The 15,732-nt window shown below is 47.7% G+C and overlaps 1 pseudogene; it reads left to right on the top strand.

Moving 5' to 3' along the window:
- The first annotated feature begins 208 nt into the window (after nt 1-208).
- LOC131407892 (L-lactate dehydrogenase A chain-like) lies at nt 209-1,233 on the top strand (annotated as a pseudogene).
- The last annotated feature ends 14,499 nt before the right edge of the window (nt 1,234-15,732 follow it).

The raw sequence follows: 15,732 nt of genomic DNA, 5'->3' as shown, positions 1-15,732 counted from the left end.
AGCCAGAGGCATTCTTTATCCTATCACTGTATCTTTAAAAATAGCTTTGTTGAGATATAATCGACATACAATAAACTGCACATATTTAAAATGCTCAGTTGGGAATACAGGAGCAGCTGCAGCCAAGTCTATATCAAACGCCACGCACCACTGACACCCGTCTGCCTGCCTGCCGTGCACTCCTGATTCCTTCTGTTCTAAGTCCAATATGGCAACTCTCAAGGATCAGCTGATTCAGAATCTTGTTAAGGAAGAATGCACTCCCCAGAATAAGATTACAGCTGTTGGGGTTGGTGCTATTGGCTTGGCCTGTGCCATCAGTATCTTAATGAAGGACTTGGCCAATGAACTTGCCTTGTTGATGTCACTGAAGACAAACTGAAGGGAGAGATGATGGATATCCAACACGGCAGCCTTTTCCTTACAACACCAAAAATTGTCTCTGGAAAGACTATAGTGTGACTGCACACTCCCAGCTGGTTATTATCACAGCTGGGGCACGTCAGCAGGAGGGAGAAAGTCGTCTTAATTTGGTCCAGCTTAACGGGAGCATCTTTAAATTCATCATTCCTAATGTTGTAAAACACAGCCCAAACTGCAAGTTGCTTGTTGTTTCCGATCCAGTGGATATCTTGACCTATGTGACTTGGAGGATAAGTGGCTTTCCCAAAAGCCGTGTTATTGGAAGTGGTTGCAACCTGGATTCAGCCTGGTCCCGTTACCTAATGGGAGAAAGGCTGGGAGTCTACCCATTAGGGTGTCGTGAGTGGATCCTTGGGGAGCATGGAGATTCTAGTGTGCCTGTATGGAACGGGGTAAATGTTGCTGGTGTCTCTCCGAAGAATCTGCACCCTGATTTAGGCACTGATGCAGATAAGTAGCATTGGAAAGAGGTTCGCAAACTGGTGGCTGACAGTGCTTATGAGGTGATCGAAGTTGAAGGGCTACACATCCTGGGCCATGGGACTGTCCAGGCAGACTTGGCAGAAAGTATAGTAATGAAGAATCGTAGGTGGGTGCATCCAATTTCCACTGTGTTAAGTGTCTCTACGGAATAAAAGATGACATCTTCCTTGGTGTGCCTCACATCTGGGGACAGAATGGAATCTCAGATGTTGTGAAGGTGGCTCTGACTCCTGAGGAAGAGGCCCGTTTGGAGAAGAGTGCAGATACACTTTGGAGGATCCAAAAAGAGCTGCAGTTTTAAAGTCTTCTAATGTATCACTTCACTGTCTAGGCTGCAACAGGATTTTAGCTGGAGATTGTGCATATTGTCCTTTTCATCTGATCTGTGACAAAAGCAGTAATATTAAGGTAGCCTAGGAATAACAACAATTTCCTAAAGTTAAAATAGGAACGGTTCATAAAACCCTGCAGCTGTGTCCTGATGCTGGTTGATACTTACCTTGTAGTCCAAACTGGTTAGTGTAAGATAGCTCTACCACCTGGCAGGCACCACTGCCAACGTGGCACATGCTGGCACAACGTGGCACATCAGACCAGATGTGTGTTTACTGTGTGCTATATAGCTTCGGGTTCCTTCACTCAACACACCTAGTCCAACTTTTTTTCCTTTGATCAATCACATCCTGGGATGCAATGTATAAATCCAGTACAGCATATCTTGTGCATAACTGTTCTAAAGGACCTTATTTTGTGTACTATATGTATCAGAATACTGTACGTTGCCATGTAATGTAAAACGAAAAATCTACATATAAATGATGCAACCAACTATCCAAGTGTCGTACCAACTAAAACACCAAGTAAACCTTAAACAGTGAAAAAAAAATAAAATGCTCATTTGGTTAAATTTTCACATATATACACCTGTGAACGCATCACTGTGATCAAGATAATAAACGTATCCATCATTCCCAAAAGCTTCTTCGTGCACCTTTGTAATCCCTCCCTCCTGTTCCTCCCACTCTTCTCACCTCATCCCCTGGCCACCACTGATCTGCTTTCTGTCACTATAGATAGGTTTGCATTTTTAGAACTTCATATAAATGAAATTATATAGGATGTACTCTTTTTTGGAGAGTCTGGCTTTTTTCACTCAGCACAATTACTTAGAAATTTATCCATGTTGCATGTATCAATAGTTTATTCCTTTATATTGCTGTGTAGTATTCTGTTCTACAGATAGACCATATGTTTATCTAGTCACCTGTTGATGGGCATTTGGGTTGTTTCTAGTGGTGGCTAGTATAAATAAAGTTGCATGGACATTTATGTACAAGTTGTTTCTCTTTGGTAAATACTGGGAGTGGAAGGGCTGGATCAGATTTAACTTTTTAAGAAACTGTCCAAACTGTTTTCCAAAGTGGTTGTACCATTTTACATTCCCACCAGCAGTGTATAAGAGTTTCAGTTCTTTCATAGCCTCGATAAAAATTGGCATGGTCAGTCTTTTGATTTTTAGTGACTCTAATTGCTATGTTGTGGTTTCTCATTGTGGTTTTAATTTGCATTTCCATAGTGATTAATAATGTTAAGGATCTTTTCATGGGCTACTTTGCCATTTGTAGATCTTCTTTGGTAAACCTTCTGTTTTGTAGAGGAGTACAAATGTTTTGTACCCCTCTTTTAAAATTGTGTTGTTTGTTTTCTTATTATTAAATTGTGGGATGTACTTTTTATATTCTGGATACAAGTCCTTTATCAGATATGTGGGATTTGCAAATATTTTCTCCCAGTCTCTGGTTTGTCTTTTCATTCTCTTAGTGTCTCTCAAAGAACAGAAGTTAAAAATTTTGCTGAAGTCAAATCTATCAATTTCTTCTTTTGTGGATCATGCATTATGATGTTATATCTAAGACATCTTTGCCTAACTCATGGTCATGAAAGTTTTCTCCTAGGAGTTGTGTAATCTTAGGTTTTACATTTAGATCTGTGATCCATGTTGAGTTAACTTTTGTATTTTGCATTTATTTTACAAAATAATTTTGCATTTTGAGTATATGGTATGAGTTATGGATAGAAGTTCTTTTTCTTTCTTTCTTTCTTTTTTTTTCTTTGTGTATGCTATCCAATTGTTCTATCACCATTTGTTGAAAGACTGTTCTTTCTCCACTGAATTGCCTTTCCACTTTTGTAAAACATCAATTGACCAGACATGAGTGGATCTATTTCTTGTCTTTCTGCTATGTTCCAGGGGTCTATTTGCCTGTCTTGATGCCAATACCACAGTACCTTAGTTACTGTAGCTTTATAATAAGCCTTGAAGTTAGGTTGTGAGAGCCCCTCCGACTTTGTTCTTTTTCTCAAAGTTGTTTTGGTTCTTCTAGGTCTTTTGTGTTTCCACATAAATTTTGGAATCAGCATGCCAATTTCTATAAAAAAGCCTCCTGCAATTTTTGATTGGCATTGCATTGAATTTACAAATCAGTTTGGATAGAATTTACATCTTAACAATATCGAGTCTTTCAATCTATTAACAGGGTATATCTCTGCATTATTTAGGTTTTCTTTAATTTCTATCGGCAATACTTTGTAATTTTCAATGTACCAGTTTTACATATCTTTGGTCAGATTTATCCCTAAATATTTCATATTTTATGATGCTATTATAAAAGTCGTTATTTTTTTAAGTTTAATTTCCAACTGATCGATGATGTTCTATAGAAATACAATTTTTTTTATATTGAGCTCGTATCCTGCAACCTTGCTGAACTCATTGATTAGTTCTAACAAATTTTTGTGTAGATTCTGTTGGATTTTCTGAATAGATGATTATGCCTTCTGTGAATAAAGATAATTTTACTTCTTCCTTTCTAATCTGGATGGCTTTTATTTCTTTTTCTGGCCTTATTACACTGGCTAGAACCTTCAGTTCAATGTTGAACAGAAACGATGAGCGTAGACATCTTAGGGGGAAGAGATCTTAGAGGGAAAGCAATCAGTCTTTCAGCATTAAATGTGTTAACTGTATTTTTTTTATAGATTCTCTTTATCAGTTTAAGGAAGTTTCTTTCTATTTTTAGTTTGCTTAGAGTTTTTATCAAGAATGGATGTTGGATTTTCATCAAATGATTTTTATGCATCTATTGAGATGACCTTATGGTTCGTCTTTTGTAGTCTGTTAATATGGTTAGTTTCACTGATTGATTTTTGAATTTTAAACCAACCTTGTATTCCTGAGATACCCTCCACTTGGTTGTGATGTGTTATCCTTTTACTATATTGTTGAATTTGCTGAAATTTTTAGAATTTTTGCATCTATCTTCATGAGGGATATTGGTCTGTAGTTTTCTAATAATGTCTTTTTCTGGTTTTGGTATCAGAGTAATGCTGACCTCATAAAACGAGTTTTGAAATAGTCCCTCTTTTTTAATTTCCTGGAATAATTTGTATAGATTTGATGTTATTTCTTCTGCAAATGTTTGGTAGAATTCACTGGTGAAGCCATTGGGGCCTAAAGTTTTCTTTATGGGAAGATTTTTAACAATTTCAATTTCTTTAATACATATAGGGCAATTCAGTTTATCTATTTCTTCTTGAATGAGGTTTGGTAGTTTTCCATCACTCTATTTTTAATTCTTTGCGCAGCCCTTTACACTACTTGAAAAATTCTTGTTTATTTCCTGATTTTTTTTGTTTATTTTGTTTGTTTCTTCCCTACAAGACTGAGCTCCAGGAGGACAGAGACTGTCATTTTGTCTTTGTACCTGGCACAGGGTATGCGCTCCATTAATAACTGTGGAATGAATAGATGTTACTTTATAAGAACATTGCAACATGGATATTCCCATTTTATACCTGTGAACTGACGCTTGGAGAGATTAAGTAAATTGCCCAGTAAGTACCACATAACTTACTAGGTGGATCAAACATATGACCTTGCTCCTACATGGTTTCCTCTCTAAGTATTTACTTGGTAGCAAAGTATAAGAGTAATGCCTGCAGAGAACTAGGCAGTGGGTCTCAAACTTCAGTCTGCATGAGACTCACCTGGAGAACTTAAGTAGTCAGGGATCTGCGTCTTTAACAAGCTCATCGGGTGGTTATGGTGTGCATCACTGAGAGACCACACTCTGAGAGGCTCTGACCCAGCCTGTGCAAATGCAGGGGAAGTGAAAGGTCTGCTCTGTTCAGAGGAGGAGACACTTAGTGTGGATGGACCTAGAAGCACTAGAGGTGATGGTTATGAATTCTGACTGTTCAGGACCCCAGCCTCGGAGGATGGGGCGTTTGTAGATTTGTACAAACAAGCCCCAAGTGCACTAAATCCATCCCAGCAAGTCCTTTCTCAGGGCCAACGGCTTATGAGCCAATTCCTTTCCCCTCAACTCCTGTTGTTTCTCAAGTGTCCAGAGATAGGGCCAGTGCTATTTCTCTGCTTTTAATAAAAGGATAAACCATAGAAGTCTTTCAAGCTCTCCTTGGTTAAGGCCTCAGAAAACTCACTGCCTCATCAAGCCCCATTCCTCACTTTTTGCCTGGCTTCATGGGGATGTGGGGACTAGGATGTGAGGGAAGGAAGACAGGGAAACAGAGAAGTCCTGGGTTACTTACTAGGAAAAGGCTTAATTAGCAGATGCCTCTGCTCAGGGGCTTGGAGACAGCTGCCCTCTGGCATATCCAGAGAGGGGCATGGGGTGGATGAAGGGATTCTAGGCCCCAGGACTGCACCATAGAGTTTGCTCATCTCTGGAAATCCTCCCCGCTCACACTCAACCTGTGCAGATCAGGGAAGGAGTGGGGTATATGTAGTGGAGATGAGAGGGGGTTGAGGGTGTGCTTGGACAAGGGGGATAGGGCCTGTGCTCCACCCTCATCCTCTGGGCCTTGGTATGGCATATTCCAAAGCCCCAGCTGGGGTCCCTGTGCCCCCGCCCTCTGGTGTCATATTGGATGAGGCTCCCACTGTAGTAAGGCAGAAGTGGCAGGCAGATGCAGTGAGGGCAGGTGCCCCATGGGGCAGGCAGAGATGGGGGCAGCAGAAAGAACACAGAAGGAGGAAGGGCAGAGGGCAGGCGTCTGCACTGGGTGCCAAGGTGCTCTGTTATGGGAGGTGGGAGTGGGCCCCCTCCTGGAGGCAATTTACATAACGCATGGCTTGGCTGTCAATTGGCCTGGAATCAAATAGAGTCATTTGCATGCCATTATCAGATTGGCTGGGAGAAATAGAAGGGCACTTGTCCCCTGGGGTGGTCTCTACCATCCTGTGTTGGCACTGGGCTGGGCAGATGTCATTGTTTTCATATGGGAGAAGGCAGCACCTCCTTGGGTAGCTGTTTGTCTTTGTGGCCTAGTCTCAGCGACTGGGGTCCAAGGGAGGGGTCTTGGTCACCTCCTAAACAGCAGAGAAGGCAGGCCACTTGTGCTTGGCATCAGAGTGGGATACAGGCAAAATCCTATTAGGTGGTGCTATTGTGTGATGTTTTATTTGGTTAGATATATGTACTCATTTTCTATTGCTGGGTAACAAATGATCACAAACCTACCTGATTAAAACAACACATATTTTATCATATCACAGTTTCTGTGGGTCAGAATTCCAAGCACAGCGTAGCTAGGCTCTTTGCTCACAGAGCTGTAATCTAGGTGTCGGCTGGTCTGAGTACCTTTCTGGAGCGTAAGATCTTCTTCCAAGCTCACGTGGGTGGCTGTTGGCAGAATTCAGTTCCTTGCCGTTGTAGGGTTAAAGTCCCATTCTCTTGCCCGCTGTCATCCAAGGGCCTCTGTTGGCTCTTAGAAGCTGCTCACAGTTTCTTGACATGTAGCGCTCTCATGGGCTCGCTCACAATGTGGCAGCTTACTTCTTTAAGGTCACCAGGAGAAGCTCTCTCTCCTCAGGAAGGGCTAGTCTCTCTTTTAAGGGTTTTCACTGATTAAGTCTGGCCCACCCACAATAATCTTCCTTGTAATTAACTCAAAAGCAACTGATTTAAGACCTTAATTACCTCACCCCGTCACCTTCATGAGTCCCACCCACACTGCAGGGAAGAGAGTTATATAGCGTGTATACAGGAGGAGGCAGGAAAGGAATCTTGGGGCCAGCTTAGAATTCTGCCTGTCACAATATTTAACTTCATGCAAGAGAGAGAGACAGAGACAGACAGAGAGAGAGAGAGGGGTGTTTGGATGTTTAAAGATGAGAGGGCGTGGTGGGTACAGAACAAAGGAGTAGCAAAGAGCCCACCTGCAATTCTGTTCTGCTCTGCTCTCCCTTTCCTTGCTTTTAATGAAAACAGTTGACAATTCAGAATTTTAATTATAAACAGTGACTGTTGCATGGATAGGAACCAAAAAGAGCATTTGCTGTACGTGCTCATCTCTTACAGGGAATTGGTGGGAACCAGCTTAACCAATGACTGTCGCTGTTGGCCATCTGCTGGGCCGTGCAAGTAGCTTATAGAATCAGAGAATCACAGACTGTCAGAGTCAGTGGGGGCTTTGGGGATCTTGTAATCCAACCCAGCCATTGCACAGATGATGGAACCAAGGCCCAGAGAGGGGATGTGAGTTGTGCGAGGTCACACAGCTAGTTGGTAGCGAGGTTTAGTGGGAACAAACCAATGCCCGCTCATTCAGCAAGCAGTTCCTGCGTGAGGGCTAGAAGAGGGCAGATGTGTCCTAGACCATCTCATGCACTTTCCACTACACCAGTTTACTCATTACACAGTCCCTGGCCCTCTCATGGGACTGGCATCATAGAATTCTTAATGTGTAAAATATCAAATGGCAGCTGCCTTCCTTGTCCTGCCTGGCCATGGGGAGTAGACAGAGGGGGCTGCAGCATGAGCACAGATGGGGTGGCAGCAGGAGGAGGGGGCTCTGCAGCCTGCAGAATGGCAATGTTTTTGTGCGCATGTGTGTGTGTGTATGTGTGTATCCAACTGAGATTAAACCCTGAAAGCAGGACTCAACCCGGCCTCCTCCCCCATGCAATCACATCCTGCCTGTGACTGTGTCACCTCCCTCCCTCCCTCCAGCAGCCTTTATCAGTATCACAGATGCTGATTCACAAGATGCAGGTTGCCAAGGAAGGTGATTAATGATGGCAGCTGTGGTCCCTCTTACTCTCCCAGCTTCCCTGACCTTGTTCTTCCCCCCCTTTCTCCAGTTCCCTTGTCTCCACTATCCTCTAAGAAAAGAGATAAACATTCAAGGTATGAAAAGGGAAGGGAGGGGAACTGGGCCCTTCTGGAGTTGCTGCTATGGGTCAGGCACTGTGCCAGGCTCTTTCATTTGTTCTTATTTAACAATGTACATAGGGAGACACTGCGGGGTGTCCTGGGTTGCAGGGGAGGGCTGTTCTTTCCATGTCTCCGCAGAGGGCAGTGCTAGGCTGATTTCCCGCAGACACATTTGCCATCCTTTGGCACATATGTTGCTCATGTTGGCTCTGATATGCGTGTTGTCAGCGTGCCAGGCTCCAGAGGACAAGCCCACATAACCCTGGAGCCTTCAATGTCAAGGCTGTCAGGGACCTTCACAATCATTCACTTTCCTAGAAAGGGTGATATGGAGGCCCAGAGGAAAAATGACTTGTTCAAGGTCACACAAAGCTGGCCTCTCCTGACTCCCATTCTAGAGTTTGTCGTCATATCCAGCTTCCATTTCTCCTGCTGCACTTTTAGTTCTCTGGAAGCAGGGAGGGAGGAAGTTCAAGGTCCCTGAGAGGTTTAGAGCTTCAGAGTAAAGGGTAAAGAAGAGTAAAGGTCTTCAATGAAGAGATTTAAGGTAGAAGGATGGCCTCTCCCAACAGCCACCTCTGAGCAGCTTCACCCAGCTCCTCCTTGAGCGATGGGCTTTGTCATCACAGTGACTAGAATGGCCTACTGATAGGGCCTGGGATGTGACAGAGCCTCTTACACTGGGGCAGCCTCCATACAATGGACTGTTTCCCTCATCCTTTTCATTGTGTCCATATGTGTATGTATGTGGGGGTGGGGGTGGCAGAGGGCTGCAGACTGTGTAAGGCTGTAGTACTAATATGCACGCAGAACACCAGGCCCGATTTCTGATTTGTGGGATATGACGGTGGGTCTTCCCCTCCCCTTATGTTTCTGGGATACCCAAGGAGTCATGTAAATGGGTGACAGAGTCCAACTCAGGAAGGCCAAGGGGCACTTTTCCTGCCTCTGTTGGCTTCCTCTGGGCTAAGCTGGGAGGTTCGAGGACAGGGCTGGCCTCAGCCCCCATCTTCCTGCTCTCTGCAGCTTGGTCCTTCAGGGAACTTGGCTGAGGGAAGGAGAGACAGGACTGGGAGCTTAGGTCTGGCATATCTGAGAATGTGAGCTAAACTCCATGGGCCCCATTTTCTTCAGTGTTTGGTTGGGGAGTAGAGTCAAGCAGTACTTTCCCCCTTTGGAGAAGCCAGGCCGCTCAGTGAATTCAGAACCTTGGACAGGGTTCATGACAGGCCTGTGAAGGCAGGAAGACCCCTCTTTCCCTTTAGTGCCCCACCAGGCCTGCGAGTCTAGTGGTCATGGTGCCAATGCTCAGAGTTTCCAGTAGATCCAGACCTGGGCCCCCAGGCTTCTGGGTTGACTGGGCTTTCATAACTGGACTCTCAGAAGGCTTGACTGCCTAGGACTCATCAGCAAATGCAAGGGAATCCTGGCGTTGGGCTGTTCCTTGGTGGGGTGAGGAGGGGGTGCTGCTCGTGGACATGCCACCAGGGCTGCAGTTGCTGGAACTGGGTTTGAGGAAGTCAGTGAACAAGCATTGTCACATTCTGCCTGTTTGACTACCCAACTGTCAGCTCCTCGAGGACAGGAACCCAGTAGATCTTGTTCACTGCTATGCTCCCCACACCTAACAGAGTGCCTGGCACATGGTAGGCAATCTTCAGTGACTAATTCTTGACTGAATTTTGAGGAAAGAGGCCACAAACAGTGAAGTCTGGATTGGGAGCTTGACGGGGGAACAAAGATAGGACCTTGAAGGGTCTTCTGTTGGGAGGTATCTTCCTGCCCTGATTCATTTTCCCCTGCCCTCACCAGGAACATCCTTCCCCTACCATGCCAGCCCTCCCAGTGCACCCTGCTTCCCTTCACCACGTGTGCCTCTTCCTCTTGATATTTGCCCACCTCTGATCTATCCCTCAAGGCTTTTCCCAAGGCCACCACCTCAGCCCTCCCTGGCCCTTCCCTCACACTGCTTTCTCCTCCTAAACTCCTGGGTCACTGGCTCTCTCGACCCCTTAACACAACAACTCAAACACTTCACATTTTATGTATGTGTGTCTTACTTCCATGTTGGGATGCCATAGTTTAAACAGTTTTTTTTAATTTAATAATATATTTTATGTAACTCAATACTATCATTTCAACATGTATTCAATATTAAAAAATTATTAAGATATTTTACATTCTTCTTTTCAAAATCTATGGTGTATTTTATACTTTGAGCACATTTCATTTCACAATATTTGCATTTCCAGTGCTCAGTAGCCCCAGGTAGGGTGGACAGCGTGTTTGAACAGCTTTTGGTGCTGAGAACAGGCCATCTGAGTGCATGTGGCATAAAGTGCCATCCCAGGCCTCTTTGCTCGGTGTCAACAGGTTAGAAAGCCCCTGGGAGCCGGAATTTTGGGTTCCTGCTCCATCTCTTCTGTTCTTCACTCTGTAACTATCAGCTGGGACTGGTCCTCTGTGCTTCTGTCACCTGCTCCTGTAAAAGGAGGGGGGATCATTTCTGCTTCCTCTCTATAGCACCAGAAGGCTCTAACTTGCTGTCTCAGGTTTCCCACAAATAGAAGGTGCTATATTTCTTTTTGCATTAAAAATTTCAGCCTATATGGCCCTACATTCTGCTTTGTGTCACCTTTCCCTCCTCCCGCACTACCCCCCTGAACAAGCTGTCCTAGAATATTGAGAAGCTCTCATTCTAATGGAATTGCCCACCCACTGCTGGAATAGGTGCCTTGCGTGGTACTGAGCTCCCCATTACTGGAGGTGACCAAGGCTAATGCACTCTTGCAGCTGGGCTGACACAAAGGGGGATTCTGCATGAGTGAGAAGCTGAACAGGAGAACTTCAAGTAGTCACTTCCCACTTTGCGATTCTGTGATTCCATCAAGTACCTAGAGTGGAAGGAGACAATGCGAGGGTCTGAAGAGACATAACGCGCAGTCTCTGGCCTCAAAGAGTATATGCAGTTCAACTGGGGAGACAAAACAGATACATAGGAAATCTCTAGAAAAATTAGGAGCTGGCACAAGTGCCCTAGAGGACTTGGACAGTGGGAGAGCATGGGATCCTGGAGACAGCACAGAGTGGAGACGAGTGAGGACCCTCCCTTCCTTGTACAGAGTTGGGTTCTGCCCCCTTAACATTTCCTGACACCCCAGGCTGCTGTCTCGGGTCACCCAGCACCCATCCCGCATGCTGCCTGCTGCTCTTGAGTCTCCTCCTGTCCTAGGCTAGAGACCCCCATTCCTTCACAGCTCTTCATAGAGGGAGGCAGGGGAGTGTAGGGGTTAGGGGCATGGACACTGGAGCCAGATCTCCTGGGGCTGAGTCCTGACTGCACAACCTCCCTGGGGGATGACCTTGAGTGAGTTAATTAAGCTCTCTGTGCTTCAGTGTTCTCCTCCCCACAGGCAGGTGGGCTGATAAGAGTGCCCCCTCACAGGACCATCATGAGGATACAAGGAGTTAATAGTTGTGCTAAGGACTTGAAAGTGCTGGGGATACAGCGTTCAAGGAGCACTTGTAAAATTAAATACATGACATAGCTTCACCGCTCCCCACCCCCTGCCCCTGCTCTGATTATCCTCCTGGAGGTGCCTTGGTTGTCACTGTCCCTTCACCGCGGGAGACCCAGGACTGAGCACAGAACTTCAGGAGCACTAGCTCTTGATCGCCCTCCTCCTGGCCACTGTTCTGTTCATGCAGCTGGCCCAAGATACCTATGTTTAGACATGTCAATGGCCTCGTCATGTTCTTATCTCATCTCAAGCTGGTTTTCGGTTAAACTCGGAGTCTGTTTTCCATGAGCTGCTGAGAAATGGGTTCTACCCCATCCTGTATTTGTGGAGCCAGACTTTGACTCCAAGAACAGAATTTTCTGTTTCCCCTCTATCTGCTACTGTGGGACATCCAGGTCTTTTCAGGGTTGGGGTCCTCATGTTGGCCACATGGATGGTGTCTTGCTGCTCAGCAGCATCTGATCCTACCATGCTCACCGTGGTCTCCGAGAGGGAGAGGCCCTTGGGATGGTGTGATGCTGAGAAACAGACCCGGCTCTTGCACCTTCCCTTCGGCCTTGGTGGTCTGAATCTTTCCTTTGCCGGAAGGCTGTGCATCACTCCTGGATCTTGGCTGGCCCTCAGAATGTTCCTGTGAGCATGCCTGCTCCCCTCCAGGTCTTTATGGCAGGTACCCCTGCCCCCGTCTCCTTGTCTGCCCTTCCTCTTCCCAGCTGCTGGGCCTTGTGTCTGGGCCTGATGCCAGTCTGAGCTTCTTCACTTTCTGGATGGATCTTGTCTTCACCATTGAAAACTGAGCTCCCTGAGGGCAGCAGGCAGGTCCCTTCTCCCTTCTCTCTATCACTGTGTCTGCACAGCACCAGTGACTCGCTTTATCCTCTCTACTGAGCTGATGATTTGTTATTAGCCAGTGTTTCAGAACTGTGGGTGCTCCCTTCTCCAAGTCCATAGAGGGTTACCCTACACAGGACCCTCATTTGGACAGTCTCTCAATTGGACAGAGGCAGACACAAGCAAGGATATAGAGGGGAAGACTGAGAGAGACTTTGAGAAATATACAGAGAGGGAGGCAGAATCTCACAGGCAGACCCTGAAAGATGCTCAGATGGAAGGATGGAGCCGGAGACAGAGAAGGCTGGAGGGAGAGGTTGGGGATGGAGTCACTGACTAGTGGTTCTTCCTGTCTAGAATCATAGAGTCAGAGCTGGGAGGGGCCTCAGGAATCTCCTAATCTGGTCCCCTCACTTTGTAGGTGAAGACACTGAGGTTCTCAGGGGAGGAGACTTCAGTCCACACAGCCGGATTTTCCCATTGTGTTGTTCTGAACAAGATGATACATTGATGAAGTTTATTTGGGGGCGCCTCCCAGAACTGGCCCAGGATCCCCTCCTGCTGTCTTAGACCTATAGACTGTTCAAGATGCCTTCACACTGAGGGCTATGGCCAAAGGGGCTGTCACTCTCCAGGGCATTTCACTGCAGAGGAAGGGCAGCAGAGACGGGGCAATTCTTAACCCACAGAAACCACATGAGACTGCCTACCCTGCTGTCTGTGAGCCTGGGCTGTGGGCAGTTGCTGTTCAGGGCTCTTGGGGAATACATGGCATGAATTCATGGTCTGGTCTATGGGGCATTGATGATTTCAAGCCCAAATTAGGAATGGGGTTTCCTTCTGGGTCTCAGTGCTAGCTGTGTGATGGTGGCCAAGTCACTCAACTTGTCTGAGCCTCAGTTTTCCCATCTATCAAGCAGAGATAGTAATTTGTTCCTCCTAGGAGTGGGGCAATAATGAGACAAAACTAAGAGTGCATGTAGTTGATATGTGGCTGTAGAAAAGAGGGGGGCCAGTGTTACCACCCCCATTTCCCACTCTCTCCTTCCCATTCCTTTGTGTTGCCCTGCCCCTCCTGGGGTCCCCTCTCTTTCAGCTCTGAACGCGTCCTTAGCTTGGAGTGTGGAGGTTCCTCCTGCCTCTTGGGAGAAGTCACTGTTCTCTTGGCTGTTTCTGGTGAGACCCCGATCTTCTTGCTCCTCTTCTTCATATAGTTTTCTTCTTTCTACCCTCTGCTGCGTCCCAACCAGCCCCTCTCTTGGTCCCCCAGAGACAGCAGCTTTTGGGGGGCTTTGAGCCCTCAGCAGAGAGCTTCCCCAGACTCAGAGAGGGCAGTGGCCAAGCCCGCCACTGCCCAGCAGGCCAGACTCCACTCTTGTCCTGCTGCTTAGAGAGGCGGGCGTCGCTGGATCTCCCAGGCTGAGCAGCAGCGGCAGCAGCGAGAGAGCATATCGCCCACTCCCCCTGACTCCGCCCAGCCATCTGCAGCGCTAGGTGTGCGACTGAGCCCGTAGCAGGCTGTGAGGCCTGAGGCTGTCAGACGGCAGATTCTCATCCCGCCTTCTGAGGTGTTGAGGAAACACGAGATGCTCCACCAACCCACACCGTGGTGACGTACGTGGCTCTGCCATATGCCAGCCTTGGGGTGCTCTAGTCTGCACACCCTGGGTGTGGGTACCCACCTTCCAGGTGGGAGGATGTGATGGCTGCAGGGCATCACAGAGACAGGTGGGGAGAACTGGAGTGTTTCTCCTACCACTGGCTCCAGGAGCACAGGCTCAGCTTGGTCCTGGCAGGGAAGGCAGCAAGACGCTTCCCATGCCTGGTGGGGACTCCTCCAGCTGCTGAACATCTGCAGGGCCAACCAGCTATGGAGCACATCTGTCCAGGGCATGCCATTAAGGAGATGCTGACTTGGCATCATTGTGGCCAGGGGAGTGAGGCAGGGGGATGGAAGGAATGACCTGTCAAGGTGCCTCCTCAAATGAGGTGCCCAGCTGGTCAGGCCTGACTCTGTCCCGCTTGGGAGTAAAGGGTTCTGGAACAGGCAGCGAAGCATCTTCCTAAGACGGCACGTCTGCCAGCTGAATGCTGTTCTGAGGCAGGTCGACACAGATTTATGCTCCTACACGAATTCAATAAACACTACAGCCCCCGTCCTCCCACATGCAGGCTGGCAGACGGCTGCAAAGCCCCGTCTATGAGGCTGAGGCTCAGCTGGGGTGAATCGGGGTTCTGGAGATCCTATGGCAGGGCACCTGAAGGACTCGAGATCCAGGGGAAGGCTCCTGCCTTCGGATGTCCCATGCATGCCTCCACGCGGGCACATGTCCGCCTGGGTCCCCGGTGCCCACTGCCTTTCCACTCACTTTAGCTCCACTGTTTGTGAAATGAGGGTATGGGACAGCATGGCCTTTGAGGTCCCTTCTACTTTGATAACTCTGGTGTCCTGGGTTCCCTACCCATCTCCTTGTCCTCTCTGCACCCCCATAGAGCCCTCTCAGCTCCTGGTTGGGCAGGATAATGATGCCCAAACCCTCCCAGGTCAGCCCATCCTCTGGGCTCCCGCTCTGGAAGGGAGTGCCGGGAGCAGTGGGGCCACGCTCTGCCTCAGCTAGCAGTCCTCTGCTCTGGATGGAGGCGGGCGTATGACCAGGGCCTCTGAAGCATCCGTCACTCTGCACCCAGCCTGTTGGTGGCTCAGAGAGTCTGGGATGTCTGTGCCCTTCTCTAGCCTTGTCATTTTACAGATAAAGCCATGGAGGTCAGAGAGGGGAGGTCGCTTGCCGGAGGCCCCAAAGCTATCACAGACTGGTAGAAATAGCTCAAAACCCAGGCTGTCTGGGTCTCAGTGTGGGAAATGTGCCCTGTCCCAGCCTGCTTATCCCCACCCTGGAAGGTACACAGCCCTGGCCGGGGGATCTCAGTGCGGCTGTGCTTCCTACGCGAACAGGGAAGTGGGGGCAGCAGAGGAGGCATTTGGTTCCCCATTTCAGCGGGCAGGATAGGCCCTCTGCGCCCTGCCCTGTCCAGCTCCCTCGGTGCTCACCATCCTCCAGCCTCGGGCAGCGGTGTCTATCATCCTTCCTCCTTTCACCCAAGGCTCCCCAGGCACCCAGAGTTGGCCATTACAGAGCAGCCTGCTGGGAAAGGGCAGGGTGCCGATGCTAAAGGTGGGGTGTCTGGCACATAAGGAGTAGGTGTGGGCAGTGCTTTGGGGCAGGGGCCAGACTCCT

This window comes from Diceros bicornis, chromosome 7 (genome assembly GCF_020826845.1).
Source record: "Diceros bicornis minor isolate mBicDic1 chromosome 7, mDicBic1.mat.cur, whole genome shotgun sequence".
Lineage (NCBI taxonomy): Eukaryota > Metazoa > Chordata > Mammalia > Perissodactyla > Rhinocerotidae > Diceros > Diceros bicornis.
Note: the sequence above shows the minus strand (reverse complement) of the source record. Positions and strands in the feature narration are given on the sequence as shown.